The 26,803-nt window shown below is 49.0% G+C and overlaps 2 long non-coding RNA genes across 2 annotated transcripts; both read left to right on the forward strand.

Moving 5' to 3' along the window:
• Positions 1-5,386: 5,386 nt before the first annotated feature.
• LOC120643700 lies at positions 5,387-7,203 on the forward strand. Its single transcript, XR_005663133.1, has 2 exons — positions 5,387-6,528; positions 6,791-7,203. It is a non-coding gene; the product is annotated as an uncharacterized LOC120643700 (long non-coding RNA).
• A 1,556-nt stretch (positions 7,204-8,759) lies between these two features.
• LOC120646115 lies at positions 8,760-9,670 on the forward strand. Its single transcript, XR_005664282.1, has 2 exons — positions 8,760-8,830; positions 9,343-9,670. It is a non-coding gene; the product is annotated as an uncharacterized LOC120646115 (long non-coding RNA).
• The last annotated feature ends 17,133 nt before the right edge of the window (positions 9,671-26,803 follow it).

Below are 26,803 nucleotides of genomic sequence, written 5' to 3' on the forward strand. Positions count from 1 at the left end.
GATGATTAAAAGATTCATTTTCATGGCAAAAAGAACAGGTTGGGTCCCCAACCCAGTGCCTGCGAATCAAATTGTCTTCTGTAAGAATGGCATTATTTTCCACCAACCACATGAAGATTTTTATCTTGTATGACATTTTGGCCTTCCAGATATGCTTAAAATTTGTCCTTGAATTCTCTTTAGTCAGAAACTCATACACATATTTTGTGGTGAATGTGTTGTTCTTGTCCCACTTCTACAGAGGAATATCATTGTTATTTCAAAAGGATATTGATATACAGAATCAATTATCCCTAGCCATTCACCGAATAGTAGGGGAGTCAACCATCTCGAGAACCCCAGCTGGCCACGGCGAACCAGGAATTGGTAAACAGAAATATCTTTATGTGTGCATAAGTCAAAGAGAACAGGAGAGAGGAGGCATAGTGGTTTGTCTTTTAGCCAAGCATCAGTCCAGAAGGAAGTATTCCCCCGGAGGTATTTGATCCCATTTTTCACTTTGATCTTCCTCCCCTTTAAATAGAGGTATTTGATTTTAAGTAGATCACACCAGATGGGGGAATCATCAAGTATGTGCTTCACAGACCCTACAGTCCCCTGATGTAAGTATTTCCTTTTAATCAGCTTCTGCCAAAGACCATCTCCCCTTTCCAGCTTCCACCACCACTTGCATAGGAGGCTGATATTCATTTTCTAAATGTTTTTGATACCCAGTCGTCCATGCTTTTTGCTTTTGTTTATAATCTCCCACCTTGTGAGGTGGTATTTCCTTTTCTGTCCACCCCCTTGCCAGAAAAAGGATCTCCTTTGTTTATCCAATTTGTCAGTTGTAGATTTAGGTAGAAGATACATAGACATTTGATACACGAATGAATTAGAGAGGCTAGAATTGATGAGAGTGGTTCTACCAGCAATGGATAAGGATTTTCCTTTCCAGGCTGCCAGTTTCTTTTCATTCTTTTCTTCCAGGCACATCCAGTCCTTAACATGTATCCTCCCCGGGCTCACTGGTACCCCTAGGTATTTGATGGGGAAAGTTCCAATTTGACAATTGAACAACTCAGCATACTGCATACCCATGTTGTCATCCCCATGGAGCATAATCACTTCACTCTAGAAAAGTTGATCTTCAGACCAGACATAAGTTCAAAAGTGTAAAGGAGCAGTTTCATGTTTCTTGCGTTATCAACGTTCTCTTTGAGACAAATAATGGTGTCATCTGCATATTGTAGAATAGCCACCCCTTGTGGAATTAGATTGTCGGACATACCAGTTATCATCCCATTTCTTTGTGCATGCCTAACCATTCTGGTCAGGTAATCAGCAGCAAACTTAAAAGAGTATGGGTGAAAGTGGGTCACCTTGTCACCTTGTCTTACACCTTTGTAACTCACAGAGTATGGGCTCAGCTGGTTATTCAACTTCACACATACTGTGCCCCCTGATACCACTTGTCGAATCCAAGTGCGCCGGTTCATTTGACTTGCCTGCAGTTGAAGAGCGTGTCCATCTCTACTGCTTCTTAACTAAGCAGTGCCCGAACAAAATCATTCCTTCATGTTTGGTTTCTCTCTTCCAAATTGGCAAATTCATGTTTGACCACCATAGCATGCGAATATGTGGTTGCACATTGTTCTTTGACACCATTATCTAAGTACCACTAGCCGTGCGTGCGGCTAGCATTCGACGGGTTGCATATGACGCCTCCAAGGCACTGCCATTTGGACCCGCATCGCCTGCACATCTTCTTCAGTTGGACGCCATGGACGCCAAGTTAGGACTTAGAGGAGATGCTCGGGGATTCCATGTGCGCCAGCATTGAAATACTAGGTCGGAAGGAAACAGGGAATTCCGGCATTGTGGCAGGTTACAGGGCCGCGGCGTGATAACTACTGAATGCTCCAGGGACAGAGGGGACGTCCGGCAACCAAACGGATTAGCGTGGCAGTAGGCAGCGGCACAGCTGGCGTCAAGGTCATCTTGGGCCTTTTTGCAATGACGCGCATCACAGTTGCCCGCGCCTGCGTGCCAAGTCATTGTGCAAGCACGGTGCTGTCACCGTGCTATCGGCTGGCAACATGACTGATTAATTATGCTAAGCTAGGCATACTGGCCGGCCAGTCGCTGCAGTTTGTCCGGGAGCAGTTGTTGGCAGGCAACCCTAGCAAGGGAGATTATCGCAATGTTTTTCTCTCATACCAAATCAGTATCAACCACCAGCACCAGCCAGCCAACAGTATTTTTTTCTCATAACAAATCATCATCAGCCACCAGTCACAGCCAGCCAGCCGAACAAAGTGGAGCTTCTCGAGCCCACAGCCAGCAAGGAAGCTCCAGCCTCTTCACGTGAATCGCTACAGAAATGGAAAAATAGATATCCGGATCTGTATCCGAGCGAATCCGATCTGTTTCATCTTTGCAGCTTGTCATCGTAAGTAAAACTTTCAAACAAAAATGTACACAAGCATTCAAAAATAAAAAAAAATATTCCTTTTAAAAGACAAAAGCTATATATTACGTCAATATACACCAAAAATATATTTCGAAATGAGATATTCCAAAAAAACACGCCATATAATAGGACAATGGAAAAATTATAATGACATTGTAAATAAAACTTGCATACATAAATTTCTTTCTGTGTACTTCTTCTGTTCCAAATTATTGGTCAATTTAGTTTTTTCTAAGTCAAACCTCTCTAATTTTTACTAAGTTTATAAAAAATATGATAAGTCTTAAAATAATAAATACATATACTATCAATACAATTTTTATGGTGAAACTAATTTAGTATTGTAGATGTTGTTTTTTTAAACAAACTGAGTATCACAATAAACCTAGCTAGCTGCGCTATTTGCGCGGGCCATGTAACTAGTTTATTTTATTTCATGTTCACGAGTGGTCATCATAATTAGGAGATTGTTTAGGATATGATTGAGATACAAAGTGAATATAGTGGTAAAAAAGAATCATAAAAAATCCACTTTCTATCAGAATCTGAGGAATGTGAGTACTCTATTCTGCCTGTGATGAGTGAATTGTCAACCGTGCGGTGTGATCATGCGCTTGGTCTTTAGATTGCAGGTACACGAGCGTCGAGTGTCGACGGGGAGCTGCCGTGGAGGTGCTGTGGCCGATGGACCATGCGGTGGACGGCGGTGAAGGGCAGCCGGGACCGGAGCTCGGACCGAGCGGCAGCTGTGGCGTCCACTCCTGGATTGAGGGCGCAAGCGGCGACGGAAGACGGGTTTCTTGGTTTGCGCCACGTCGACGAAAAAAATCAATGTCGTCCATCTCAGCATAAGCGGCAGCGATTTGCTTCCCAGGAAACCGTTCTCGTGGGGCAAACTATGGAGCCGGCTGCCGTAGCGAGATCCTAAACTCGAACGTTCTAGTGCCTCCAGCTCAGCTGCCCCCCACGTCGGTTGTCCGCCCTCTTGGATAAGGTCAAGTCCGTCTCCTTCCTTGCTCCATCTCCGCGTCCATTCGTCCGTTGCCGCCGCATCCCTTGGGGTGCTCCCCGCGAGGCGGCGTCGCTGGTTACCCTCCTCCCAGCCGCGAGCAGAACTACCGCTACACCTCCTCCTCCTGCCACGGGCGAGCTGCCGTGGCTACTCCTCTGCTGGTGGCCTGCTCCGCCCCTGGCTAGCTGGCTGTGCGCTCCTGGACCGCGCGCTCCCACGTGCGTGCGCAGCGCGGCTGGGTCCCTAGCCCGCCCTTGCGCCCAGCTGCGTCGCTGGCCACCCGTTCCCGCTCCGTTCCCGTCCGGAACCCACGCCGCCCGCTGCTCCCGCTGCCGCGCACGCTGCTGCCACGTTCCACCTCGCCGCTCCTGCGCGCCGCTCGCCGCTGCTGCTCCTGGCTGCCCGCGCCCCGCACGTGCCGCTGGCTCCCATGCGCCGCGAGCCCCTACTAGCCGTCGCTTCTGGCTCGCCGCCGCGCCGCGAGCTGCTCTGCTCTGCCTCCAATAGCGCGCCGCCGCGCCGCGAGCAGCTCTGCTCCACCGCACGCACCACGCCGAGCCGGGTGGAGGAGAGGGAGGGGCTGGGGCGCCGCCGGAGGTGGATGGGGAGGCGCCGGGATCTGGGCAGAACGGGTTGCCGCGCCACGGGCCAGCCGCATGGCCGCCGTGGCGCGAGCGGCGCCCAGAGATGCGGCGCACGGGCGGCCCGCTGCCACGGACAAGCACAAGACCTGGAGCCGTCAACGGCGGGGTGGCGCGACGCACAGGGGCACGCGCGGGGCAGAGGTGGCAGCTGCGGCGTCGGCCGCCGAGGAGCCGCGCGGGGCGAGACTGAGCGCCGCGTCGCCAGCCGACCCGGCCGAGGCCCTCGCGCGAGGCGGCAATGCGGTGCGGTGCGGGGCCGCATCCTGGTGCAGCGATGGCGTCCGCCATGCGCGGGTTCAGGCGAGGATAGCGCTGCGGCTCCCGCCTCCTTCGCGATGCTCGGACCACCTCACCCCACCACCGTCGCGGAGGTCCTCCGCCCCGGGCCACTGCCACCGCGGAGGTGCTCTGCCCCGGGCCACCGTCACCGCGGAGGCCCTCAGCCCCAAGCCGCCGCCGCGCAGACCCTCCACTACGGGGCGTCGCGCCACCGTCACTCCGACCATCCTGGTCCGCCGCGCCCGTCACCCAGGTTCTCCATCCGCTCGCTGCGCGTTCCAGACGCACGCGAGACGCGCGAGACGCCGCGCATATGCATCCACCGCTGGCCAAGGCGCGATGGCGCGCGCACTGTACCACATGAATTTAGGCAAATGCTAATGAAAATATATTGCCACACGGAATCAAAGAAAAATTTTACACTCGCGATGGCGCGCGCACTGCACTCGTATATATAGTAGGTCTATTTGATTCTCTGGACATGGAATATGTATGGAATAACCTATTCCATACCCGAGGCTCTTGTGCACCCGATCCGTTCCGCCGCTCCCGTTTTTTCTTGCCCCGGTCCGCCCCGGTCTGACTCGCCCCCACCACCTTCTCCTCCGGAACCCACGACGCCCAGCTCCCCCCTGCGCCCGAAGCAACTACCGATCGGACCCCGCCGCCCCCTAGACGCGCGCCGTCGCCTCCTCCGCCGGAACCCACGACGGCGGACCCCTGCCGCCGCCGCCGGACGCCCAGACGCGCGCCGTCGCCTTCTCCCCCGGACGCGCCCCAATCCCATCGTCGTAACATCCTCATCCCGACACGTCTTGGCATCCTCGACCCTCGTGTCGTCCCGGCGAGGCACTGCGCCGCCGGCTCCCGTACCGCCCCGACGAGGATGACCACCTCAACGAGCTGCGGCACGGCGGCGCGATGCGGGTCCTGGCGGCTTGGCGCCGGGGCAGCGAGCGGCACGCGGACGCAAGGAGCACGGCGGCGCGCGGATGGTCTAGGCGCGGCGCCGTCCGGCTGCTCGCCCTGGCTGCTCCCGCGCCGTGACGGCAAGCTGTCCCGGTTTCCCCCTCTGCGGTAACACCTCCCACCACTCCACCCCCCTTCCCACCCGGTGGCGCACAAGCGGTTTTCTTTCCCCCAGCTCGCGATCCGTTTCCCGACGCCGTCGGCCCCAGGTCAGTGCTGCCGCCGCTGTTGCCGCCGACCGCTGGCCCGAGTTGCGACCCGATCCACATAATGAGCGGGAAGTCATCCATTGGCTCGCCGTTGTCCGTTCAGAGCTCCGCGAGGTCGCTCCGCTCTCGTCGTCGTCGCCCCAGGTCAGTACCTGCCGTAGTGCCGCCACTGCCGTTGCCGTTGACCGCCGGCTGGAGTCCTGCGACCCGATCCACCTAACGCGTGGGACCTCACCCATTGGCCCCTGCCTTCCGCTCCGCTGAAGCTTCATCCGCACGGCGCCGACTGGCTCAAGAGGCAAGATTCACTGTGGCAGCTCGGCTCGTAATCGTCACCAGAAGCTGTCGATTTCTTCCGAGGTTTCCTCGCCACCCACCCCCTCCTCCATCCGATTCCCTGTGCTTCTCCCTGATTTTCCATAGAGGCTTGTGTAGGTAATAGCTCTTTTTAATTCCCGTGTGTACAAGAAGGAACATCAATATCAAGCAGGTCGAACAGCACAGATGGGTGAGGACAGATCCCTCAGCTCCATGCTAAGGTCTCTTCCTCATCGGTTGTTTTTCATTGGAGGCAATAGTGAGATCGATGAACTGCTCATTCCCCTTCCCCTGTTCTTTCCTGTAATACATCGGTCTCACATTGACCAAGATTGAACAACTATCTGTATCCTCTACAAATCAAAGATCTCGTGCACTAAATTGCTCAATTCCTCCGATTCACCCTCTGTCCTCGAATCCCCACAGCCACTGATCCATTCCTCTTCATATCAATCTTTTCTGAATCGAATTAGTTTGCTTCTTTTTTCTAGGCACGGCAGCTAGTTATTTAAGTATTCATGGATTAATTGAGTTGTTCATAACTTAATTTCGGGTTTGCAATTTTGTTCAGGCTGTAAATTTTGGTGAAATCTTTTGTGACCACATGGGTTACGTTGGAAAGGAAATTCAGATCCCATGTATATGGTAAGATTTAACACCATATCGGTTTTGTTTCCTCAATTGTTTCCATTGTCAGTGAGATTCATTTCTTCATGGAGATGATTATGCAGTGGCTTTGTTGCTGCTGGTTGCTTATAATTAAATCGGCTGCCACTCGGTGCTTTGTCTTCCACTATTATTTTTTTACTTGATACATGATGGCAAACGATCAGCCATGAATCCCCCAACCTCTGCTTACTCTAAATCAAGCACAGCCTCTGAAGCGCCCTCTGAACATGTGTGTCAGGATCAGCGACGATGGCCACACGAGTGTTGGACGGCCACACGGCAGCTTGCTGTTCCCTCACTGGAGCTGCACATTTCTACAGATGAGTCTTCACTGATGTCGGTGCCCCTCTTTTCTCAAGTTCATTTGTTTTCCCCTGCTGTTGCTAGATTGCCCTTGTTTTTTTTTTTGATAGGTAGATTGCCCTTGTTGGTGGCGATGATTTGTGATAATGGTTTAGAGGTTGGACAAAGAAGTCAAGTAGGGGCATGCCTGTTGGTGCTTTCAGTCAATTAGCCTTGATTACCCATGTGCATCTGCTGTACACCATCCTAAGTGCTGGCTGCTGTTGTCTTCTCTGTCCATTGTGAAGATCAGCTACAAGAGCAAGAATGAGATGCGTATGTGCTCATATGTGAGCTTACGTTCCTGAACTTCTCTTTGAGATGCTCCATTGAACACGCTTGAGTCCTTGACATTGCACAGTGAAGCACTCAACCTCAGACCTGAATAAGCCTGTAGTCTGTAGAGCACCTTTTGTCAAGGTGCTGATCCCTAGGACCATCTTTCCTGCAAAACGTTCAGATGGTTTTGCAAATTCTTGTCTGCTAATTCATTTTGGCATCCCATTGTGTTTGTTCTTCAGTTCCCATTCATTTTATTTCGGCTCTTATGAGAGATGTGTTCTGCAAACTGATGTCTACCTAGGATTATTTTTTGTATAGAGTAATTTTTAGTTTACTTTTTTCAATAAAGGGTTGCAATGATCAGATTGTCAATTACATTATTCGCTAAATGAACTAGCCTTTTGTTATTTTCCTGAAATCCTAACATTATCTCTTTTAAATTATATTGAACTTTAGGTTTAGTTCCTATTTTGTGTTGGACCTGTGGAACTAATAATTCATGACTAGCTATATTATCTGATGGCTTAATGTTTCAAAAAAATGCTGGCTTAATGTGGTTTTAATTGATCTCATGTGTTAATCAGGCTCATTGCTGGTGCTGGTACCATGGTGTGGATATCTATCATCGGGGAGTAGGTAGGTCGCTGGGAATGTCTTCGGATATATATATATATGCTTCCTTTTATCCAGGTGCCATGTGTTCCTCGGTCAGATTGGCTAGGTACCAGAGGTGAACTCTATTCTTTTTTTGAAATGAACTGTATCTTGTTTGTTGAAAAAAACTGTACCTTGTTTTGGGTAAATCTCATGTCCTGGATACTTCTGACAATAGCAACTGAGCATTGAATTGTGATCTTGACGTAACCAAGCCTTCTGCATGCTCTGCCTCATGTTGGTGTAGTTTGTACCGATTATACTGTGCCGATTTTTTTCCTTCTTAACAATCATTTTTTGCAAATTCCAAATTTGATGTGCTAATCTATAAGTAGGCTGATGGAGGCACAGAAAAGCTTGATTCCTAATTGAAGGCGCTAATCATTTCTTTTCAATAGCTATTGTATTAGAATCCTCCCATATTAATCCAGCCCAACCCTCCATTTGTTAGCTTGAATCAGCGTTATAAGTATAGATTGCTGACAATTCCACCATGATTTTGTATTCATTACTCATTTGACGGTAGCGATGTTTTTGTATCTGTGCATCATCCCAAGATGGTGTATTTAGTTCTCTACTCCCTCCATCGTGAAGGTCAGCAATGAGAGCAAAAACGCGATGTATGTGTACTCAAATGGGACTTCATTTCCTGAATTTCATTCTCTGAAAGGCTCCATTGAATCCGTAGTGTCCCTCTCTTGTGGATTCAAATGAGACGTGCACCATGCTCCTCTCATCTGTATTCAGGATTGTTAGATCTTTATATGATTCTGAATTATAGAACTAAACAAAAAAATACATCGACGGAGGCACAGAAAAGCATGAGTTAGATGTGGGTTAATTTGCATTTCAGAATTAATTCGTAACCTCTAAAGAAATCGTTCCTTTTAGACAAGGGTATGCAGTATGCAATTAACTGATAGTATGCAATCAAAGACCCTTTCCATGAGAGCATCTTCAGCATGATGCTCCTTGGGAAGCTCAGCTGTTGGCATAAGAGGTAAGCAACCTTCTCTTGTTGGTTGGTTACTTTAAGATATGTTGATTGTTTATTGGAAAAAGACACGCTAACCTGTTTAATCGATTTACACTTTTAGTCGCTTTATATTAAACATGTCTTTAGTCTGTAGATAAAATGTGTAGTAATTGGATTTATTGTTTTTATGTGGCTAGTGAAGGAATATTTCTTCAGCTAGGACAGTCGTTATATTGTTGGAAATCTCATTCAGAATTGATTTTCTGTATGTGCCATATGGAGAAAGAATGTGCTTTCCTTTGTATTGATCGTAGCTGTTTACTTAGGTATGTTCAGGACTTTGCTGCTGTATAGTAAATTTCAACATATTACCAAGCTGTAAATGACTAGTATATTTGGTGGCTACTGCCCAAGATATTATTAATCTACATGGATTGAACATGCTGTTGTATGCTCATATTGGACGAGTGACCGTTCAGCCGAATCATTATCTATCTATTATACATGCATTCTGAACTATTTCCATCTTCCTGCAGCTCCAAGGTAACATTTGAGCAGATTGGTCAAAACAAGTTTGAGTTTTGTTTGCATTGTGGAAGACATCGAAACAAGCTGTTAGATGACGGTGAAGGCTGAAATACCTCAAGGGACTAGAAAATTCATGTTAGCATAATTGTCCATGTCTTTGGAGACATCCATTTGTATGACTGTAATATGAACCTGCTTCCTAACCCTTCAGATGGCGCAAGTAGCTTATTTGCTTCAATTGTGTGCCAATCATTCACAATTTAGATAGTTGGTCCGAGATATGTAAATTATACACTAATTATAAGATAAGGTTTCCCATGGGCCAGCCTTTTTTTTTCATTGTTTACCTGTTCATCCGTGTACGGTGTACGAGCAGACATATGAATTAGGAAATAGTTAAAGAGGCAGCCACACTTAAACATTAGTACTAAAAAAAGCATCAACTGAATCGCTGAGCCCTGAGCTATATAATCGTCAGTTCGTCACACGTGCCCGTGAAAGCATCTGCTTAGCTAAATCACATCCTGAACGCTGGGAAAAAAAAAGGGGAACCGCACAGAGAAGTCTCATCCTGCACGCTGGAAAAAAAAAGAAACGGAACCGCACATAGTAGCGGTCTAGCGCAGCGCAGGAAAGAATAAAAAAACCGGAACCGCACGGAGAAGCGGTCGACGTGGGGTGCTGGCGCCCGGGAGTCCGGGACTCGGACGTGGGCTGTAGGTTGGCTCGGGTACTGAATAATATCAATCTCATCAATGAGAATCAATCATTCATTCTCTCAATTCTACTCTTAACATGTTATCAGACACGCTAGACTCAACACTGAGCGCAAAAAAGAAACAAGAACAGGGGCCGAACTCGCTCTCTAGGCAACGAGAACTCTCGCGAAGACAAGAGAAATGAGGCCTAACCTTCGACAAGTAAGCATGGATCCTACTGACTTGCATTGCTTTACTCAGGAAAATTTCTGCTAGGCGACCGCCGGCAATGGATGCCTCACCATCCAATTCCTCGCCGTCGACGAGGAACCCCTGCACCAGCGCCGCCAGCGCCTTCACCGCCAACGGTGGCGCCGCCCTCGGCAGCGCCCAACCCGCGACGCCTCCAGGGTGTGCCGCCCTTCTTCATTGTGGGCAGGCCCTCCTCGGCCACACCGCCGGAGGCCTAGGAAACGGCCTCGCCGGCGTCCGCATCTAGCGAGGCATGGCGAACGGCGGCGGATGGCGCTCGCTGACGACGACCGGTCCTTGACCGGTGGATGGGGGTGGATCCGGCGCAAGACAAGTCGGGGGAGATGGGGAAGCAGCATTGCAATGCTGAGCTCGGAGACGACAGCGGCGCACCCGAGCGCCGGTGGCGCAACCCGGCATGGCGGCGGACCACATCCAAGCGCCGGCCAAGGAACAGCCGGCGCACAGCGGGACGAGGCAGCAGTGGCGGCGCATGGGAGGAGTAGGGGAGACGATGGCCGGGAGCGACGCTGGCGCGGCGCTGTAGCGTCGGCGAGCGGCACAACGGTGAAACAGGCGGCGGCCGTGGCGGCAAGGCACAGCGGCGGCACTCGAGCAAGAAGGGGGCGGCGCCCCATGGGGGGAACGGCGCATGGCAGCGGCGCATTGCGCAGGGGACCAAGGGGCCTGCGGCGTTTGGCACGGGAGGGGCAAAAGCACCAATTCACAGGATGGAGGCGATTTCCCTAACCGCCCTCCCTTCCTGCCCGTATACAGGCCAACAAGGCCATGCCCAACCGAGCCACATGGGCCGCCTGTCCAATTACAGGCCGTCATGCCTGACCGGGCCAACAAGCCAAGCCGAGCACCCCCATTCTCTCATGCAATTTCACAATAAGGTCCCCAAACTTATGTTTATTTGCATGTCTGAGATATCTAGTTCTTCATATTTATATTTACGGCCCTAGATTATTCTATTTTAACCCCTACACTAGATACAACACTGCAATATATTGCATTTATAATTAATGATATAAATGCTTATTTTAGACCTTGTGTTTAAATGACTTATGATACAAATTATTTATCTAGAGTAAATAGATAGTTTCTATGAGTCTTTAGAAATTGCATCATAATACATTATATTACGGAGATTTTCACTATTTATATATATTTTCTGTTTTAGTCATGGACTCTAACAGTATTTATATAGTAGAGTTTTTACTCCAATGCATTGTTTGCTTTCGAGACAAGAAAATTGTATATCTAAACACAAATAGTTTATCGATTTTTTGGTTGGCAATTATTTTTAATTACAATAAAATCGAATCCTCTATTAAGTGATGTTTAATTAATGATGGCTCTATTTAGGATAATATTGGCCAAGTCTAGAAAGCCAAAATGGCAACCAAACTAGTTTTGCTAGCAAGGCTAACATAAAAAGTGAATTTTTGCTTTGATCCCTACAGGATTTGCGCAAATTATGCCCCTACCCAACTATAGCACTATGTGCTTAGTAAATTTTCTATTTTAGTCTCTGACTTAAACAATATTAATATGTTAGAGTACTTTGTTAACCTTGTTAATTTGGCATTTTTTCCATAAATAGCATTGTAACAAAGATTGCTCCTCTTAATTAAGAATTTCTTAATTAATGATGGATTATGCAAAATTGTTATATCCATATCTTGGATACATTTGGGATCCTAACACAAGTAATGGAGTCCTAGACATTGGCTGCACTTAATTCATATTGAATTATTCTGCCCAAACACCGTGCCTATGGCAGCGATTATTCGCCCATTGTTAAGAGGTCTACATCATATTTATTTAACCTTGATGATTACCTACATTGTGTTCTCCCAAATAAGTGTTTTGGAAATATACAAATGGTACACTTTTATGGTGACTACCATCATTCATTATTAAAGGTTACACACAGGTAGAAGAGACTTAGGCACTGGCTGCGGTATATTCATGTGAATATATCAGCCCAGAGACCGTGCCTATAGCAGTAATTTATTTGCATACTACTGAGAGATCTACTTTTTGTTTCGGACATAGAGATTATCTACTATATGTGTACCATATTAATAATGATTGTCTGTGAGGTCTACACATCTAATGACTACCTCTAATTGTTGTGAGGTTTAAAATTTTGTTGACTACCTCCAACTATTCAAAACAACGAGAAGATATGGATCCCCCTAAATTTTGCATTGGAGATTACAGCATCATCATAGTGATTTTTAAATTTACCTTAGGTGTAAATTAATTAAATCAATGGTCTGTCCCATGTTGTGGATATTGACTTCAGAGGAGTTTGATGAACTCGATCTAGATGGTATCATTATCTCACATGGATAATGGACAATAGCATTGGTTTTATCCCATTGACTAAAGGAAGAATTTCATGAACCTCAATTAGGGGTTGTTCGTTATACATCAAAGATGTTGTTATACTTATTGTCAATGCATGAATATTGTAGGTATCATATTGATGAATTTGATACTTGATAATATTTATGGATTTCTATATATTAGATGAGAATTTCATTGAATTCTTGTCATATGTAAATATAGATCGTCCGAGAATCATTCCAATGTGGGAATGGTTTGTGCCTAGTCGACATTTTTTTTTACCACAAACTCTATAATTGGGGAAGCAAAATGTTCTTGGTTCTTATGACAAGAAGAGGGAATATTTTTGGCCATTGTTGATGCGATGCAATGATAGTTTGGTTTGTTCTACCACTATCATTCTTCCCATGGATATGAGTTAACAATTGAGGATATTTTAACTATGTCCTAATTTGACTCATGTCTTACCAAATTTGTTTTCATTTGGAAACACAAAAAAAACAATATTGGATATGGCATATGGGTAATGAGATAAGTCTCATTTTGATTGTATTATGCATACAATCATTCCAGTACAAGATGTTGCGTATAAGATAATTTTTCACACTATTGATGTATTCCAGATTTGAAATCATAAACTTGTCCATCCTATGGGATTAGGTGAAAAATTGTTAGCAATTCTATTGGTCAGTGCCGCTTATTTGTCCACCAACCCCGTCCAGCACCAGCGGACCAAGCATGTGGAGATTGATTTAAACTTCGTTCGTGACTGCGTCGCCCTTGAAGATGTTCGAGTCATTCATGTCCTCACGACATCTCAAAACGCCGACATCTTCACCAAGCGCCTTCCGACATCAGTCTTTGTGGAGTTTAGATCCAGTCTTAATGTTCGCGGTGCTCCAATTCCGACTGCGGGGGAGTGTTAGATTGTAAATATGACATGGGCCTGCCACTCCCGGCTCCCCATCGTGCCTATATGTACACAACATTGGTTCTTGAGTAATACATCGCGTATTCCCCAATTCCTATTACGCTTTCAGACTTCATTAATTCCAGGCCCAACAGCAGCAGGGACTATTGTTAAAGATCAAAGACCATTTCTGTACTAGTGGTCTGACACTGCCCCAGCGTGCCGTTGATGATGAAGCCGCACCCCGTGCGGCCGCACACGTGGCCGTTCTGCATCCCCGCCAGCATGTCGATGAACCACGAGTCCCCGGTGTTGAGCTCCTAGCTGCCGCCTGGCAGCACCGCGGCCACACCGTGTACGCGCACTTGTTGGTGACCACGATGCTCATGGCGTCCGCGGCTGCCGCGGCGAGTAGGACGGCGAGGAGGCGCAGGACGGATGCCATTTTGCTCGATCTGTGTGTGGATCATCTCTGTGTTGAACTGTTGATTGCGCGGTGGAGTAGTGAAATGGACGGACGGACTTAGGATCCGTACTTATAGTGGCAGATAGGTAGGGGCGTAGGGCGTGGAAGTCAGAATTTGTTTGCGGCAATATTCTTGAAAATTTCCTCGAGTTGGGTTATTGGGTATTTGGGTTATGTAAAAGGTATTATCCTGGATCCGCCACTGATCTTGATGCTTAACGGCACCCAGGTTAATATGAGGAGTTGGAACCAAATTGTATCTTCTTTGCATGATGTAAACTTACAAGCGGGAAGAGATGTTTTTGTGTGGACTTTGCATTCATCTGGCCAATTTTTAGTGAGATCTTTTTATGCTGCGTTAATAAGCAATGGAGTTAGAGTGAAATTGGAAGGGTGATAAGAAGTGTGCTTTTTGTCATCTACCCGAAACCATACAACACTTGTTTTTTGACTGCACCTATGCTAAATTTCTTTGGCGCTCTGTACATATTCTTTTTGGTATTGCTCCACCTGTAGATATGGCGTATTTGTTTGACATTTGGTCTAAAATGGGAACCAGTAAACACAATACATTGCTTTTATCTACAGCATCCGCTCTTTGTTGGGCAATGTGGATAACTAGAAACAAAGTAGTTTTTGACAAATGCAGACCAAAAACTTTTTTGCAGGTCCTCTTCTGGGGAACTCATTGGCTACGCCAGTGGTAAAAATTTCAGCGTGATGAGGACCATCGTGAAGAACTTGTGCAAGCAGTCGGTCATCTTGAATCCTCAGCATTGCAGTTCTTTCACTCCAATGGCTGGCTTTCTCTTGATAACACAAGTTATCCGGACGAAATTTTGACAAATGCAGACCAAAAACTTTTTTGCAGGTCCTCTTCTGGGGAACTCATTGGCTACGCCAGTGGTAAAAATTTCAGCGTGATGAGGACCATCGTGAAGAACTTGTGCAAGCAGTCGGTCATCTTGAATCCTCAACATTGCAGTTCTTTCACTCCAATGGCTGGCTTTCTCTTGATAACACAAGTTATCCGGACGAAATGTCTGCCCCCGCGTCGCCCGCTCGGGCGGATCCCGCCGCTGCACCCCGCCGTCCCCTCCGCCACGTCCTCCTGACCACGCCGCTGCTTGAGCGTGCCGCCAGAAGTCCGTGCGGACACGAGGACAGCAGCGGCGAGGCCATCTCTGCCCTACTGTGTGCGCCCTCCCCGACCCTTCCACTCCTAGATCTAGATCGAGTTTTGTGGATGACGGCGACGGGAGCATGGGCGGCGGCTGTGGTGCGTGGTGGCTCCCCGTGGCTGGGACATCGGCGGCCTGCTGTGCCACGGCCATGCCTCCCTGCCGGCGGCCCCTTTCCTGCACCTGGTGAGGCCCTCCGTGGCGGGGCCCGACGGCCGGCGGCACGGCGCTGTGGCAGGCCTGACGGCCGGCAGCCGGCAGTCGGTGGCCTGCGACGCGGAGTTCGTGGAACTGCGGCATCTACGGCGGTGGCGGCGGCACTGGCATGGCTCCCCGTGGGGGGTCCCGGCGGCCTGCGGCATGGCTTCCGTAGGGTGGCCGGTGGCACAGCATCTCGGTACTTTCATCTCCGCTGGTTCCTAGTCACGCCGCCACCGTCAGAGCTCACTAGAGAGGTCTCGGCGGCGCTGGGCTGTTGCCCCCCTCGGTGTGTGCGGATGGCGGTCGTCGTGCTTCTCCATTTTCGCAGTGCGGATCGCTGCCTGGTGTGATGTGCAGGGGTGAATTTGGCGGCCCTGGGCGAAAGCCTCGGCCAACATCTGTTGGAGCTGACGACGGCGACACTCCTGGGTGTCGCAACCTTTGTTGGAAGCGTAGTTGAAGGTGCCACCTCCTCACCTTGTGAATTCTCCGGTGGAAACTCTGCCTGGGTGATCTAGGCGGGCGACGGCGTGAAGAGTCGTATCCTCCCTGGAGGCGTCGCCTTGGAGTTCGCACACTATCCCGGTGGGGATCGGCTTAAGCGGAATGTTTCGGCACTCATGTACAAACTATATGGATTGAAAAGGGCTAGCAACGGATAATCTAGACAACAAGCTTCTAAACAGGCGAGTGATGTGATGGATTGATACCGTGTGAAAATGTTGCAAGAATGAAGCGAGAACGAAGAAGAAGATTGAAGCTTAGTCTTTGTTGGGGGCGCCACCTTCGGCCATCGACCGAAGGCCCGTGCGCAATTTGAATGCAACGACAAGGTCTCCTCCCGGCTCGGCAAGCCGAGCAGTCAAAGGGCTTCAAGCTTCGGGCGAAGACCGAGTCGCCTACGACAAAAACCGATTCGCCACAGGCGAAGACAAAGAGAAGCGAAGAGTGACAAACACCGAGGCGCCTACGGCGAAGACCGGTTCGCCACAGGCGAAGACGAAGAGAAGCGAAGAGTGACGAAGACCGAGGCGTCTACGGCGAAGACCGGTTCGCCACAGGCGAAGACGAAGAGAATCGAAGAGAGGAGAAGACCAGGGCGCCTAGGGCGAAGACCAGGACGCCGACTGCGAAGTCGAAGACCAGAAGGGAAGGCGTCGGAGAGTAAGCGTTTCGAAAGCCGTGAAGGGAATCTTGTAATGGGCCCAAGGGGCTCTAATGGGCCCAATGGGCAGAAGAGGCTCGGATGTAATTTACCAAATGATGCAAAAATACGGTTGTACCCCGGGAATATTCTGGGAATATAGTTGTTAGGGGGCATTACGGTGTAATAACGGAGGGTGGTAGGTGAACCGTCACCTATAAATACCCGTCCCCTGTACATTGATGGAACACATTGAATACAGAGAGAGAATCCAATTTGCTGTGCGAAGCCTCGTTTCTGGCTTGGAGTCGTTCACTTCAACTGGTGCGCTCTTTCTTCACTGTTGTAGTGTTCGTCTGTTCCGGAAGCACTCTCCACCAACAGTTTGGCGCCCACCCGTCGGTTCGACACACCACGCCACACCACATGGTGGCGAAGAAGGTAGATGCTACTACCACTTCGACAGACACGACAACAACGACGACATCTCTGCAAGATGAAGCCGCCCCCGGACAAGAGCCCGCAACCGGCAACGAAGACATCACCGTCGAAGACATCACAGAAGGTCAACACGAAGTCGATCTGCTGGACCTTGGCATCTCTGCCGAAGACATCGCTGCAATGCGAAGGGTTGATGCTCGCCTCGAAGAGGCGCGAAGAGCCAAGATACAAGCTCTTCAAGAAGAATCTACGGAGCCTCAAATCATCACGAGGGCGAAGGGGAAGGAAATAATGTTGACTGAAGCAGAAAGGCAATAGCAGTACAACAAGCTGCAAGAAGAAGATCTTCGCTGCAAGGCATTACAAGAGAAGATCAGAGCACAACGACTGATGCTCGAAAAAATGCAGGCACTGCAGCCGCCGCAGCCACTGCCGAAGGGCACGGTCGCAACGAACCCACCAAGAAACGCAAGGGTCCGAACAAGGACTATACCAGTCGAAGAGATCTCTGACCAGTCTGAGCCAGAGGAGGAAGGGTATTATCGAAGGGGCCACCCACGAAGAACACCATTGTCCGAAGAGTTGGAAGAGATACAATGGCCTCATCGCCTCAACCCAGCAGTACTGCCTCAGTTTGATGGTGAGTCCGACCCCGAAGAGTTTCTCCTGAAATACGAAGCCGCCATAGAGGCAGCCGGAGGAGGCACAGCGTGCAAGGCGAAGGCACTTGTCCTTGCGCTGCGAGGACTGGCTCAGCGATGGTATGCAAACATACCCCCAGGAAGCATTCTATCATGGAACCAGCTTCGTTCCCAGTTGCGCTCAAGTTTTCGAGCCGTCAGGCCCGACGAAGTCACATCATGCGACTTCGATAACTTGAAGCAAGGAAGCATGACTTTACAGGAGTATCTTCAGAGCTTGATAAAGCTTCGTGCAAGAGGGCCAGACGTCACTGACCAGAGCATTATCAACTCAGTAGTCAATGGGATTAGCCTCGGCCCATGCGGGGAGTACTTAACCCGACGAAGGCCGAAGACAGTTACCAAATTGTTCGAGATAATGCAAGAATATTGCATATCAGACCATGCGAAGAGGCAGAAGCTCGAAGAAATGAATGAGAAGAGGAAGTCAAGGAATAGCGAGAGGTCGCACCAAAAGCCATGGCATTCCGACCAGTCGAAGCAAAAAACTGTCAATAGCGTCTCCGAGGAGGAGTCACGTGAAACCAAGCACCACAAGAACAAGGGTGGCAGAGATCACCGCGAAGACAGATCTAGCTGCGAAGACAGATCTAGCCGCGAAGAAAGATCTAGCCGCGAAGACAGGCCCGGCCATGATGACAGGTCCAACCGCGAAGACAGATACTATTGCGAAGACCGCTACCAGAAAGGTCGAAGAGAAAAGGGGGGCCAAAGGGGAAAACACCATTTTTCTATTTCCATGGGAAGGACCAAGGTCATTGGACCAATGAATGCCCAACCGCAATTGAAACGAAGGCAGAGCTCGAACGCAAAAATGCACAATCAGCAAAACCAGTAAATTACACTTCGCAACCACCGCATCCAGTTCCTCTTCCACAAACCACCTGTACCCCAACACCAAATTGGCCAGTATCATACCCAGTTTACAACTAAAACCCATCATACACACCTCCAATGTCATTGCCTTCACAACAATCCATGCCACCACCTTCGCACCAGTCGATGCCGATGCTACCCGCTCCGCAGTATGCCAACACATGGTCAAGGAGCTCCACGCCTTTACCCCCACCACCGAAGCTCGAGCCAGGACAGATACCGGAAAGAGCAGGCGACGGACCCTCCGGCAGCATGGTTAACATCATCAACGCCATCTCCGGAGGATCCAATGAACCGGTTCATGAGACGAAGAGGCAACGCAAAGAATACCTCAGAACTGTCTCTCATGTGAGCGAAGGCAAATGTTTCCGAACACGAGCAGCAAGTGCGTCCCGCGCGAGCAGCCTCGGCTGCCTCGGCATGGTTCTTCGCCTCAGCACGTGCAGCAACGAGTGCCTCCTCGAGAGCAGTGTTTTCCTTTTCCAGGGCTACCACACGCTCCTCCATTCTCGCCAACTGCGAAGTTCGTTCGTTGTCAATCCTGAGTTGACAGGAGGCGCAGCGCGAAGCGACGAAGGCCTTTAAGGAGAGGTCTTCGATGTCTTCAAGAATTTGGCTCACTCCGGTGGACATCAGGCGCTTCTCCATAAGGGGAAAGCCGAAGGAGGAGCCAGCTTCGGCGAGGAATCTCCTCTCCCGATCGCAGCTCGAAAACCGAAGACTGCCGACGATGTTGTCCCCGATCAGCTTCGCCTCCGGCATACCGAGAGTGGCAGCCACGTCAATAGGGTCGGAGGTGCTTACGTGGTAGCCGCTGCTCTTTGTCGAGGTGAACATCGCGGGCCTTCGGCTGGAAGACCCGGCGGTAGGAACCCGGCCGCCCTCGCCGACAGCGACGGTCGGGGCCGTCTCGGGGGCAGTGGCATGTCCCTAAGGACCAGGACCGGACCTCTCCACGTCCTCGCCACTTGACGACGACGACAAATCCGAAGACGTCGATGACGAATTCGAAGACGAAGGGGCTGCGGCTGAGTTTTTAGCATGGGGCTCCATGGTCGCCAGGATAGATTGGATCTCCTGGACGAGTTTGTCATCGCCGTCTGGCTCCATGGCGCTGTACTCTAAAGCCAATGAGGGCTTTGGCGGTGGAGCGGCGGCAGCGATAGGACGAGCGATAATGGGAGGCGAAGAAGCGGTGACGGGATTTTTGTTTCCCCCGTTGTCTTCGGACTCCCCAGCGCTGCGAAGGGGCGAGGAAGTTAGGAACTCTAGAAGCTTCGAGCGTTTCGCTCCACCAGGGCCAGAGCCCCCCTTTTTCCGTTTTTTCTTCTCAAGTGTGGCAGTGACGCCACCGGTGCCTCCAGCTTTTCCCCCCTGCTTTCTGAACAGCGAGAAGAGTTTCGGCAGCACGCTGAGGGGCTTCAATGCCGAAGAAGGAAAACACCCGCTTGCCTCGCGCGCCGGCAAGTTTGGACAGAAGCAAGTCATATTCATTGCCGGACACTGGTCCAAGCATCTCGTCAGCGCGGGTCTCCACCTCCGCTACATCTATTTCTGAAAACGAAGACAAAAGTTCTTATTGTCCTCGCAAAAAAAAAAAACAAAAAAAAACTTATGTTCTTTTCGAAGTCCGAAGACTTCGCTAAAGTTGGGCATCGGAAGCCCATAAACTTCCCTCTCCGAAGGAGCCCAGGAGGAAATGGTCCAGCCCTCTCTGAGGGGGAAGCACCCGCATGCGATGAACTCTTCTGTTATGTCACGCATGCTGAGCACTTTCGACACCTCACGAAGGACGGTCATGAAGGCTTTGTTCGCAGGGATGCGAGCCACGTCCATCTTCGGGGTGTCGCCCAAATTTCCAAGCTTCTGAACAACCAAAGGGTGGCACTTTGTGTCCGGGTCGAGGGGAACCTTGTGGTAAAATCAGAATGAAGACCAGTCCCCCGGCCACTTATTCTTCGACGCCCCGACGGGGCTAGGAACAGTATGTTGAAATGCGAAGGTGTAGCACCCGTACTGGGGCTCCATCTCCGTTGAGATACCGTCAGAGCCACGAACGGAGATGCTCTTCAGCTGGTAGTGCACCCGCATCACCCGAGTGAAGTTCTCCGGAGTCGGGGCGAGGTGGCAGGTCTTCGACAACCACATGAAAAGGTTGATGCGGGCGAAAGAGTTCGGGGTCATGTGGTGTAGGAAGACGCCGTACCGGGCGAAGATGTCGACGATAGTGGGATCGAGGGGGAAGCGAAGCCTAGCGGAGAAGAAGTCCTTGAAGACGACCACTTCTTCTTCTCTTGGCTTCGCGTAGGTGTCCGTCTCCGGTGGAACACGTCCAAGGCCAGGAGTCAGTACCCCTTGGTTCTCCATTTCTCCAAGCATCGCCAGAGTCATCTTTGTCGGACCGAAGAAGGTGGTAGGCGGGAACTTGCTCTTCTTCGGAGCCATCGCAGGACCAAGCGAGTTCGCCGTGGCGCAAACGATGGGAGAGGAGCTAAAACTAAGACGAAGAGGCACAAAAGCAGAGTGAACCAAGAGAGTTCGGCGCCGGAAAGCAAAGAAAGCGTACCATCCCTCGCCCGAGCACCCCAACTTATATATAGGAGGGGGGACGTGAAAAATCTGTTTTACCCCTCCAAAACTTTCGCGGAGGGATCACGCGGGGAAGGGCAATGTCGGGATTTCGCACCGGAAGCCTCGTGCGACGCGTCAAAGAAAAAAGTCAAATTAATTTTGATTAACTCTTTAATGCATTTACTAATACGCCTCGATGTCTGGTCCGTTGCTTAGCAGGTGAACTGAAAAGACTCAGGCTTCGACGGACTGCGAAGCGATCGGTCGAGGCCTGAAGGGTGGCGCTTCGGGAGAAGAAGTTGAAGTCATCGCCCCTCCAAGGATGGGCAACAACTCCGAGGGGCTACTGTTGGGGGCGCCACCTTCGGCCAACGACCGAAGGCCCGCGCGCAATTTGAATGCAATGACAAGGTCTCCTCCCAGCTCGACAAGCCGAGCAGTCAAAGGGCTTCAACCTTCGGGCGAAGACTGAGGCGCCTACGGCGAAAACCGATTCGCCACAGGCGAAGACGAAGAGAAGAGAAGAGTGACGAAGATCGAGGCGCTTACGGCGAAGACCGGTTCACCACAGGCGAAGACAAAGAGAAGCGAAGAGTGACGAAGACCGAGGCGCCTACGGCGAAGACCGGTTCGCCACAGGCGAAGACGAAGAGAATCGAAGAGAGTCGAAGACCAGGGCGCCTAGGGAGAAGACCAGGACGCCGACTGCGAAGTCGAAGACCAGAAGGGAAGGCGTCGGAGACTAAGCGTTTCGAAAGCCGCGAAGGGAATCTTGTAATGGGCCCAATGGGCTGTAATGGGCCCAATGGGCAGAAGAGGCTCGGATGTAATTTACCAAATGATGCAAAAATACGGTTGTACCCCGGGAATATTCCGGGAATATAGTTGTTAGGGGGCATTACGGTATAATAACGGAGGGTGGTAGGTGAACCGTCACCTATAAATACCCGACCCCTGTATATTGATGGAACACATTGAATACAGAGAGAGAATCCAATTTGCTGAGCGAAGCCTCGTTTCTGGCTTGGAGTCATTCATTTCGACTGGTCCGCTCTTTCTTCACTGTTGTAGTGTTCGTCCGTTCCGGAAGCACTCTCCACCAACAGTCTTCTAGATTTCTTTCTTTGTTTTATTGTTTTTTACTCTTGTATTTGTGAAATCCCTCATTTGAGGTCTAGAGTCTCAGAACTCTTGTAACTCTTTTGGCTGTAGTCGTTCGCTTGTGAGCGAATGATCAAGGCTAGAACTCTTTCCTTAATCTAAAAAATGGCTGGCTTTCTCTTAGGAGTGTTGGTGCTGCGTAGTCATAAACTTTATTTCGGTTGTTTGAGACCTTAAGTGCTGCGACTTTGTTACTACAGCTCTCTTTGATTTGTGGTGGATGTTGAACGTTTTACTATCGGTCTGATTCTACCATTAGGTTGATGAAGTCGGATTTTCAATCCATTATCTAAAAAAAAAGGTTAGCCTTGTGGCCAGTGATGTAAAGTGAGCTGAACCTAAAATGACGCCCAAAAGGAAAAGTCACAATGCAAGCTGGAAACTGCTGTGCTGTTCAGAATCAGAATATATATAGCTTTAACCTGTTGATGACTTCCACTTTATCGTATGGATAATGACGACCTATTCTTGCTCAAATTCAGAATAGCCAGGATATATGTGAATGAAGTTGTGTACTTGGATCATATCAAACCCAAGAGAGAAGGTCAAAGGATCATATCAGCTGGAGTATCACTTTTAGCGAACTTAGCACGGCTAAACTGGTTAGATTGCTTGTTTCGAAAGTTCTTGATTTGATGAGTGCTAGCATTTCTTGGAGGTGCTCATAGAGATAGCTTGTATCAAATTCCATTTTTGTTTTTTTTGTTTGAAAACCTAATTCTGTTTATGATTTGTTAGTATGTATAAATTTTTATGGACTTTCGTGCCTTGATGGGCTCCTCCGTAGGCACCAAAACAAAACAGGCCGCAGTGGGCGAATCATTTCCGTGGGCTGACCTCATAGCTGCGGCCTTCGGCGCGCTTAGCTTCCACAAGCCATCGCCGTTCAAGGCATGCGGTGGCATGCCTAACAAACTCGCCAAGGCAGCAGCGCCCTTCTACGATGCTCCGCATCACAGTAACGCGCGCCCTTCTACGATCAAGCAGGGGGAGTCGCAGCCGAGCCATCTGTCTTCCCAGAACAGAGTGAGGTTGCCGTCGCCGATGGAAGCGTTGAACATCGATTTGACTAGTGGGTCGCTGCCAAATTCCACCTCAATGTTCTTCCACGGCCGGTCTGCGTCGGTACGCTTGAGCCACGTCCACCTCAGGCGTACCTCATACGCCGCGCGACGGAGATCGATGGTACCGAGACCTCCAAATTAAACTCGGTTGGCAGGCCACGTACGGGCCATGCTACCAAGCACTGCCCACTTAGCGCTTTTAATTTCCTTGCCGGCCCACAAGAAGCCCCTCCGTCTCTTGTCAATTTCTTGAATGACCCAGTCCGGCACTTTGAGAGCACTGCTGGAGAATGTCATATTGGTACCAGCACGTTAGTGCCGGTCCAATAGGAGCCGGCACTAACGTGCATGTACAGTACAAGGCGGGCACGTTAGTGCCGGCTAGCAACACCAGCCGGCACTAACGTGCCATCCCCCAACGGTTCACTCGCATGCCACAACGGTCATAAGACACGTTAGTGCCGGCTGGAAAGTCTAGCCGGCACTAACTTGGTCAATTACAAGTTAGTGCCGGCTGGTAGTTCTAGCCGGCACTAAAAGTCCACACTTAGTGCCGGCTAGAACCACCAGCCGGCACTAAATTGCCCTGTATATCAGGCACTCCTTCTTCCCCAGCCCGACCATTTCATTTGGCCGAGCTCCTCCTCTCTCTCATGGCGTGTTAGAGGGGAGGTGCTGCCCATTTCCCTCCAAATTTGTGAGGATTTCACCCATCCAAGTGCACCAAAGGTTAGTAGCTTCTTCCACCCTTCTTTCACGGTGTTTATTCTTTGTTTCATGCTTTCTAGATAAAGAAAATAGTGATTTTAAGGTTGAGGAAAAATGAGCATAATTTTCCGATTTGTTCATTAATTTGAGCAAAATAGAATCGATTTGTTACTTTTTAGATAAGGTTTTCTAGATAGTTTGACTATGACACATTTAGAGTAATTTTTTTGAATTATTTCACGGGGACATGTGTACATGTTATAATGCAAAATTTTAAGAATTTTAAGGATGAGGGAAAATGAGCATGATTTATTAATTTGTTCATTAATTTGAGCAAGGTAGAATTTATTTGTTGCTTTTTAGAGAATGATTACTATATAGTTTGACTATCACACATTTAGAATGATTTTTTTGAATTATTTTATGGTGACATGTGTATATGTTATTGTGCCAATTTATTTTGCTATTTAGTTTAAATTTACTAGATATGTGGCCTATGACACACTTACATTTTTTTTGAATTACTTCATAGTAACCTGTTTTTAGGGATAATGAGCATGATTTTTTTAATTTGTACAGATGGACCGGCAATGGATGCACGGAAGCCGGAGCACCTCGGCATGGATTCAGGGTTTAGATTCTTTTCTCAAGGCGGCAATGGCAAATAGATCGCCAAAGGGTTTAATGTGTTGTCCATGCAGTGTTTGCGAAAATAAAAAGGAATTCCGAAAAAGAGATACTCTATGGAATCACCTGGCCTTGAATGGATTCATGAGTAACTATACCCTTTGGACCAAGCACGGCGAAGTTGGAGTTATGATGGAAGATAATGAAGAAGATGACGATGGTGATAACAATCTTCCAGATTGGGCATGGGTTCATGAAGCAGGTGGCTTTCAAGATGAACCAATGGACGAGGGTGAAGCAAATGTTGCACAAGAGGAGCCACCTGACGAGCTAGGTCAGGCGTTGCTTGATGCACATAAAGACAGTGAGACTATGAAGGAGGCATTAAAATTTGAGAAGATGTTGGAGGATCACAAAAAGCCGTTGTTCCCTTGTTGCAAACCGGAGCAGAAGAAGTTGGGTACCACGCTGGAGATGCTGAAATGGAAGGCAACTAATGGTGTCACCGATAAGGGATTTGGTGAGCTATTAAAGATTGTAAAGAACATGCTTCCTGAAGGTAATGAACTGCCGTCAACAACATACGAAGCTAAAAAGATGGTTTGCCCTCTTGGATTGGACGTGCAAAAGATTCACGCATGTCCTAACGACTGCATCCTGTATCGCGGCGAATACGAGAATTTGGAAGCTTGTCCTGTTTGCAGCGCATTGCGGTATAAGATCAGGCGAGATGATCCAGGTGATGTTGATGGGCAGCTGGTAAAGAAGAGAGTTCCCGCAAAGTTGGTGTGGTACTTCCCTATAATACCACGTCTGAAACGCTTTTTCAAAAATAAGGATAACGCTAAGTTGATGCGGTGGCACAAAGAAGATCGTAAGGAGGATCACATGATCAGACACCCAGCAGATGGGTCCCAGTGGAGAAATCTTAACCGAGAGTATCCTCAATTTGACAACGACCCAAGGAATATAAGATTTGCTCTAAGTGCGGATGGAATGAATCCGTATGGTGAGTTTGGCAGCGCTCATAGTACATGGCCCGTGACCCTATGTATGTTCAACCTTCCTCCTTGGTTGTGTCTGAAGCGTAAGTTCATCATGATGACGGTGCTTATAGAAGGGCCAAAAGAACCTGGCAACGACATTGATGTGTTCCTGCAACCCTTGATGGATGATCTCTTACTACTCTGGAAAGAAGAAGGTGTACGTGTGTGGGATGAGTATAAACAGGAGTCCTTCAACCTCCGAGCTTTGCTTTTTGTATGCATCAATGATTGGCCTGCACTTGCAAAACTTTCGGGACAGTCAAACATGGGATACATGGCCTGCACCCACTGTTATGATGAGACCGATAGCATTTATTTGAAACACTGTAAGAAGTGCGTATACATGGGCCATCGCCGATTCCTTCCTACCGATCACCCCCTAAGAACCGAAGGGAAGCATTTCAAAGGAGAACCCGAAACTCGTCCTAAGCCTCTGTTCCGTAATGGAAAGCGTGTATTCTCGATGATCAAGAATGTGAAGGTAGTATTTGGAAAGGGTCCCGGTAGCCAACCTGTTCCCAAGGATGACCAGGGACATGTTCCAATGTGGAAGAAGAAGTCTATATTGTGGAACCTACCTTATTGGCAAGTCTTACAAGTTCGCAACGCAATTGATGTGATGCATCTGTCGAAGAATCTTTGCGTGAACCTACTAGGCTTTCTGGGAGTGTATGGTAAGTCAAAAGACACTTTGGAAGCAAGGCGCGACATGCAGCAGCTAGCTGGGTGACAAGGCTTGCAACCCGAGAAGAGAGACAAAGGATGCCACTATTTAAAACCTGCTAGCTATAATCTGAGCAAAGAGGAGAAGGAAAGTATGTTCGATTGCTTGAACAGTATCAAGGTCCCGTCTGGGTACTCCTCAAATATACAAGGCATAATAAATGTGAAAGAGAAGAAATTCCAAAATTTGAAGTCCCATGACTGCCACGTCCTGATGACACAATTACTTCCGGTTATACTGAGGGGTGTTCTACCGGAAAATGTGAGATTGGCAGTTGTAAAGCTTTGTGCGTTCATGAATGAAATTTCGCAAAAATTAATTAATCCAAATAATCTAA

Source organism: Panicum virgatum, chromosome 8K (assembly GCF_016808335.1).
Source record: "Panicum virgatum strain AP13 chromosome 8K, P.virgatum_v5, whole genome shotgun sequence".
Classification (NCBI taxonomy): domain Eukaryota; kingdom Viridiplantae; phylum Streptophyta; class Magnoliopsida; order Poales; family Poaceae; genus Panicum; species Panicum virgatum.